Below are 7,637 nucleotides of genomic sequence, written 5' to 3'. Positions count from 1 at the left end.
GTTCAGACGGAAAACCACCTGGACTAAAGCAAATTTATTTCCACTTCAGTCTAGCTATTATATCCTAGGTTGAATGACATGTATATAATCTCACAAGGATCTTTTTAGACTATATCCTATAGAATTTATTTCCACCCGGAAGGTAGTCAATTCTGCTGAAAAAATGGTGCGTGCTTCCGGCCGGCCGGTCAGGGCGGCAGGGCGGCTGATATGGAGACGGAGCGGTAGCTGGCTGCCGCAAGTCATCAACCACTACTACACGAGGAAGGACGCATCGGCAAGGCACATTGGCTGATTGGGCCATGCCTGCCCCCCTCTCTTCCTTGCGTCTTGGCTTGCAATTTGTATTTATAATTTGGTCGTGTGATGCGTGGTTTCTTCAATTGCGAGAGGTTAAGGCTTAAGTGGCTTGGCGAGATGTTGACGTCTCAACCATTTCTTTATCCTTTTCCCTTTTATTTTTCTTCGTCTCGGCTGACGTCCGTCGCATCGTCGCCGCGCCTATTAATTCAGCTGCTGCTTGCCCTTCTTCCTTCTATGTTCCATCCATTGCCGGCCAAGTTCTCTCCCGAGTTTGCATCGGGAGAAGGCTGGCTGACTATGAGGATGGTGGTGCTTGCTTTGGCGAGAGGGCTGGCTGGGAGAGTGCGATGTTGGCGTGGCTCAATCAAATCGGGTAATTTTCTCACTTGTGAGGTGCGGCTGTGTTTTCCCCGGTCTGATTGAGCCGTGCCAATATCACAAACTTCCCGAGCCTATAGCTCAACATGTTACTGCTTTCGTGAGGTATGAGATTTTTACATTTTCTGTCATCCTACACTCCTTTAAAATCAAGTTTTGGTATTGCATCAAATCCTTATGATGTAGCACGGAACGATGTTGTTCCTGGTATTATCAGGTCGAATTTACAAGCATAGGTGGCAGTAGTTGACATATAGTTTTTGGGTGATGATTATCTTGTGCTATTTATACAAGTAGTGCATGACGAGTTGATAACATATGACGGCTGTATATATACCCATGTCTTGCAAGCAGCTGCATAAATAACTTGTCCACCGTGTTCTTTGAGATGTGTACAGAAGACGTAATCTGCTCCTGGTAAATTGGACTCATGCAAGTCGAACTTCTGTTTCTCCTTCTCAATTTAGTAGTGCTAACATATTCTAAAACAAAAGAGAAAATATGTGCAAAAACCAAGTCCAAGTCTTTTATGTGCACCCTCACCTGCAACTCCGACTCAAAACCAAGTCCAGAAACGAGTTGCACTAGAGTCCGTCCAAGACCTCGCGTGCATGCACGAGTTCTCACGCTCCTATTTTCTTGCCTGCACCAGAAGCTGCACAAAAGCAAAACGCGTGCGCACAAAAGCAAAACGCGTCCATACAAAACCTTCTGCCTTTCCTCTTTCTAATGCAACGGAGCACCCATGCAAGCACATGCATGCAGTTAATTCCTGCCATGCAACGTTCTTAGCATGAATATCCAGCATGCCATCTTGATCACTAGAATCTTGTTGAAGATCGAAATTGATATATTGTGAAGAAATTTGGTTCTAAAAATTTTCTGGTGGATCGGTGAACAGTATATGCGATCGGTGCGCAATACTCCAATCAGTGTGCAGTACTCCGATCAGTGAACAGTACTCCGATCAGTGAACAGTAATTTCAGACTAGTGAATAGCGATTTCAGACCAGTGAACACAATCAGTGGTTATGATCAATGACTAGGTGACCAGTGATCATGGTTTGTTTCTGCAGTTGGTCTCCGGACAGATGAAAGAGTTGATCAAATCTAAGAAGTTCGAACTACATTAAAGCGTATTCGGGTAGATATGTGGGAGTTTTACATGTTCAAATAGGAAATATATGTTTGTTATAGAAAGTTTGAAGATTAGGTAGGCATAGCCGAATTATATCTGTAGGTCTTGTTCGGTTTGAATTAGGAGTCCTGATCTCTTACGGCTAAGATCTGTTACCCTTTAAATATGAGAGGGTCGTGGCCGATTGAGAACATCAATCAATCGATCAAACACAATTTACATTATCTTTCATCTTTTGCCTAGCTCCTGCAATGTTGTTGCTCCTTCCTCCTCCTGCTGCTACTCATTCTTGATCTCGACGACCAAGGACAAGCCACCGGCTAACCGTGCCCTAACGGGGTCCCTCTCGGGTGTGATTTGCTGAAGAAGATCTGTCGCCGCAGTGCCGGACTAGGCTTCCCAGGTGCTGCTCGCCGGGTTAGTTATCATTTGCCGATTTGCTCGTAAATCGGTCACTCGTTGCTGCGAAAGCACAATTGTTATCTCCGTTGCTGAACGCCTCGTGCGTGGTGCTACGGATTGCACACGAGGTGCTCCCGTGTTGGCGCGAAGATCCATATGTTTTTGCCAACACATTTTGGCGACTCCGCTGGGGAATTGACTTCTTCAGCCATGGAGCAATATGGACTTGAGATAAACTCCAACAACTTTATCACGCCATCCATCTACGTCATCCCGAGGTACAATTTGCAAGTACATTAAATAGATCTGTTAATGTTACTATGCATGTGTTCTATAGTCATGAAAGTACTATGCAAGGATTATATGGTGATAATGGTATACAATATACCATGTTGAATAATACCAGTACATCGAATTTTAATAATATTAGTAGCATGCAGCAAGAATTTGTAACTCCTAATTCATCGGCAATATTTGCATCACCTAGTGTGTCACAAACTAGCATACCGATGAATAATCATTATGACCGAATTGATATGATGGGTTCATCCAATAATTATGAGCCATCACATGTTAATAATTTTAGTAGTGTACAACAAAAAATTGGACCTCTTGATTTATCGGCAAGTGTTTCACCGTTTATGCTTACACAACAAGCTATGCCGATGAATGAGATGTATGGCCGCAGTAATGTTGATCATTCGGCTAATTATATTGAATCACCATATGCTATACTATTTGTCACTAGAACAGATATTACACCCTATGCTTTTTCAGCACCATATGCAACACCTAATGCGTGTAATTCGGCTCTATACGCCACTGATGATTATGGCCGAATAGATAAGAATTCAGCAAGTATGCATGTACCTCCATACAACACTAGCACATAGTGTATTTCCCACACTACCCCAAATTTCCTGTATTCCTTATAATTCATTGCCGGAAGCTTATTTCAGTGTTCCCCAACAAGATATATCATATGTGCAGCCCACAGCGTCGTATTCTTGTGATACTCTAAAGCCATATATTCCCAGAACAACAAGCTGATTACGTGTCTACTCGGCTCACAGCCGAGCAACATATAGGGCCTAAAAGTATGGGGGGGCAATTTGACATGAATAGAGATGAAGCACATAGGATATGTGAAACATTTTTGGGGTCTAAAGGTAGGAAAGAATTAATTGATGTAGTGTGGAAGATTGTGAGTTTCTATAATTCAAATGTGGAGTCAGAGTCGGTTTTAGAAAAAGAAAAGCCAGTTGTAATTGAAAGTAAAGAACAAAAGCCGGCTATTGTTGAATTGACAGCTATGTTTGAGATAAAGCTACGGTGCTACCATCTGAATTTTGTGCTAAAACAATTGATGATCAAGATCAAAATAAAGGTGTTTCGGTCGTAGCTAATGTAAATAGTGGTAACAAATCTATGCTTAATGAATTATCTGAAGAAGATAATAGCGCGATTGAAGCAGAATTGCAAGAACATCGGAAGGAGCTGCTTTCGTGCTATCAGAAGACAAAGCATGGTGTCATTAAGATAAAAGAGATTTCATCCATTGATGCCCTGCTAAAAGAGGTATGATTTGAAATTATGTTATATGCTTCCCAATCTGATATTATAGACTCTATGCTTTATGATTCTGAAAGATTGGGTAAAGAGGATAATGTAAGCAAACAATTAGGTTTGAGTATGAATATCAAAAGGCCAATTACTATTGCATACCAATGGTTGATTAGTGATCATAGTAATACGATTCCATGCCAGCGGGGTTTTAAAGTGCAAGAACTTGCAAAATTCACGGGTAAAGATAGTAGAATCACCAGGGGATTCTGAGGCCAAGTTATTGTGTCATATAGGAAGGTCGATAATGGTAATACATCTTCAAGTTAGGATTATTCCCATCATCATCTTTGCTAGGCAGTATATTTATATGGATTACTTTACTTGTTCTACACTCGGTCTACACTGGGTCACAAATGGAGCATAAGTTTTGTGATTATTTTGAATTTAGAGATATAAGGCCGATGCTGAAATTTGAAGAGACCGATATTAATATAGTAGAAGATAACTCTAAGATATTGGACAAGATGAATATAAGTAAATGTGTAGCCGAGTGGGTTAATATCAAATCTGAACCATTTGTTTGTTTAGCTTTGAAACCATCTCCGCAAAAGAATCAGTTAAGAAAGAAAAACTATACATTTGATTTTAACATGTGTGACCAGATTTTTGATAGCTTATTACAAGAGAAATATATTAGATTACTTGGTCATCATGTTATACCTTCATGTGAAGAATTAGGATAGCGTACATATTGCAAATGGCATAATTTATTTACTCATACTACTAATGATTGCAATGTGTTTCGCTGGCAAGTACAATCGGCTATTAGTGAAGGTCGATTGAACTTTGCAAACCATCTAGAGACAGGGGGGCATAAAGTAGATAAGCAATCTCTCCCTATAAGTATGTCCGGTAGTGAAAACAAGAAAGTGTTGATTGGCCAAAACAGGCGGATACAACAAAAGGCAAGAATGTCGCAATAGTTAGCAAGATTAATAATGATAGAACTAGTAAAACTAGCAATATTATAGGCAACAATAAGAAGATGGTTTGGATCTCTAAAGGTAGTCAAAATGTTAAAGCTAAGGTTAAGGTCCAAGCATCAACTGCTAGAGCTGTACCAAATGCAAAGCCGAAGGTGACATTCAAACAACTTCTGGCTAAGTATGAGAGGGAGAAAGCCGGTCCGAATGCTGCTGGTCGGTTTGATAGTTTTAAGCAGCCGAGAGCACCTCCAAAGTATGAGTTTGGTGGTCGAGATCAGCGATGGGAAAGATTTCATGCAGCAGCGCCGTATCCTCCTTTTGGGCCACCAATGCCCATGCCGTGGGGGCCTCTTCCTATAATATTTCCTCCTTATCCGTTGTGGGGCTGGTATGGTCCATGGACACCACCTCCGATGCCTTTTGAGTCATTCCGTCCAGGGTGGACAGCACCTAGGCCACCAATGTTTGATAGACTATCTCATCCTAGCGATGACCGTTTTGATCAAAGGAGTCAGTCCGGAAATCAAAGGAAGAGGAAAGTGATCAAATAAGTTTATCATGTTAAAAGGGATGGTAACAAGGATAAGAGTTCAGATTTGCCTTCAAGTGATGAGAAGCTGATTATTGTACCTAAGGAGCTGATAAGTGTGAATTTATTTGAAAGAGCTATGTCGGTAACTGATAAACATGCACATGCTTCATGTGATCAAGCCAAACACACATCTGGTTCGGGCTCCTGCATTAGTATGCGACAAGGAAAAGCAATACATAGAAGAAGAATTATTGATGTCAGGCTTAGCAAAAAGGAAAGGTCCAGCAGCTCAATGGTAAATGATGCAGCCAAATGTATGTGTTCTAGTTCAGGTTCAAAGCAAGAAAGTGAGAAGACAATTGATGTGACTAATCGAAAGCATGGCCTTGATGTGGTTAGTTACAAGAAGAAGGTGTGGGTTCCTAAAGGTAGCACACAAGTTCAAACTAAGGGTAGTGTTCAAGCATCCATTGCTAGAACTACACCGGAGGCAAATTTGAAGGCAAAGGAATCCAGGAAACAACCACAAAATCACAGGTTTGCACATGATCATCAAAACCTTTGGCAGCCACATAATCTGTGTTCATTACCTATTCCACCGATGTCCTCATCGTGGAAACTATGCTCAGGTGTGTTTGATTATTCTGCTTGGTTGGTGTGACCCTTGGATGTTGTTTTATGAATCTTTACAGTTTAGTTAGGCATTGCCAAGGCAAGGTACATAGGATCGACTCTTACAGCCATATTAGAAACATTATTAGGAGAGCATAAGATATATGGCCGATATTTATTTATCAACACCGTAAGAGCATACATAGTTGACATATCATTTATCATCGTCCTAAGTGATGGATGGAAATAGATAATAAGTTGTTCATGATTATAGCGCATGAAAGTGTTTTTCGGTACGCAAGCTTTACCAAAAAAATAGGGGCATGTGTTGACGATCGAAATTGACATGTTGTGAAGAATTTCGGTTCAGGAAATTTTCTGATTGACCGGCAAACAGTACATGCGATCAGTGTGCAGTACTCCGACCAGTGAACAGTACTTCGATATGTGAACAGTAACTGAGACCAGATGAACAGTAACCTCCGACCAGAGCAGTGAACACGATCAGTGGTCATGACCAATGACCTGGTGACCAATGATCATAGTTTGTTCCTGCAGTTAGTCTCCGGACAGATAGAAGAGTTGGTCGAATCTAAGAAGGCCAAACTACATTAAATTGTATTCGGGTTTGTTCCTGCAGTTGGTCTCCAGACAGATAGAAGAGTTGGTCGAATCTAAGAAGGCCGAACTGCATTAAATTGTATTCGCGTAGATATATGGGAGTTTTACGTGTTCAAATAGTAGATATATAGGCTCGTGCATCCTTCTCAATCGATCAACAAGATCAAAATGGTGTAGTAATCAACGAGATTCGACAATACAGGGGTGCAAGGTTCATAACTCCCCCCGAGGCCGTGTATCGGATATTTGGTTTCCCTTTGTATGTCGTATCTCCTTCTGTTTTGCAACTCTAACTACATCTGCCAAACATACAACTTGTGTCATGCAAAGCAACTGATAACCTAAATGATGTTGCCAACCAGGAGAAATATAAGAGGTCGATGCTTACTGAGTATTTCAAGATGAACATGGTGGATATCATACTACGTAAATTGTTATAGAAAGAGTTCCCGGAGCACTTTCGGTGGATCAAGTCCAACAAGCGCTGGTGGTCAAGGGTAAATAGGCCACAAGTTGGGAGAATTGTGTATACAAACCCTATTGAAGGAGAGAGGTACTATTTATGTGTGCTCCTCAACCATGTGAGAGGCGCAACTTCATATGAGAACCTTCGTACTGTACATGGAAAAACCTATTCCACCTTCAGATAAGCGTGCGAGATGATAGGGCTCGTAGAGACTGATAGATCCCTCGATGAATGCTTGGCTGAGGCTGCTACATTCCACATGCCTTGTGCACTGAGAAGGCTATTTGCGTCAATTATTGTATTCTGCATGGCGACAAATATTCGTGGCTTATGGAAAAATCATTTTGAAGTAATGTCCTAAGATTGTCGTCGTACACACAATGATGCAACAAGGGTTAAGCAAATGGTACTCAGGGATATTAGAAATGTGGTTCATTTAATGGGCAAGGATATAAGGAATTATGGTCTTCTGGAGATTGACGACTCAGGTGATGTCCTTGCGTAGTGTTTTACATTTTTCTTTCCACTTATTTTGTCAATAGTCATAATTTCTTGGTAAATACATTACAGGTGATCTCCATGATGAATTATGATTTGAATATAACACTTTGACTTGTCAACTAAAGTATAATG

The sequence above is a fragment of the Phragmites australis genome, chromosome 4, assembly GCF_958298935.1.
Source record: "Phragmites australis chromosome 4, lpPhrAust1.1, whole genome shotgun sequence".
Lineage (NCBI taxonomy): Eukaryota > Viridiplantae > Streptophyta > Magnoliopsida > Poales > Poaceae > Phragmites > Phragmites australis.
Note: the sequence above shows the minus strand (reverse complement) of the source record.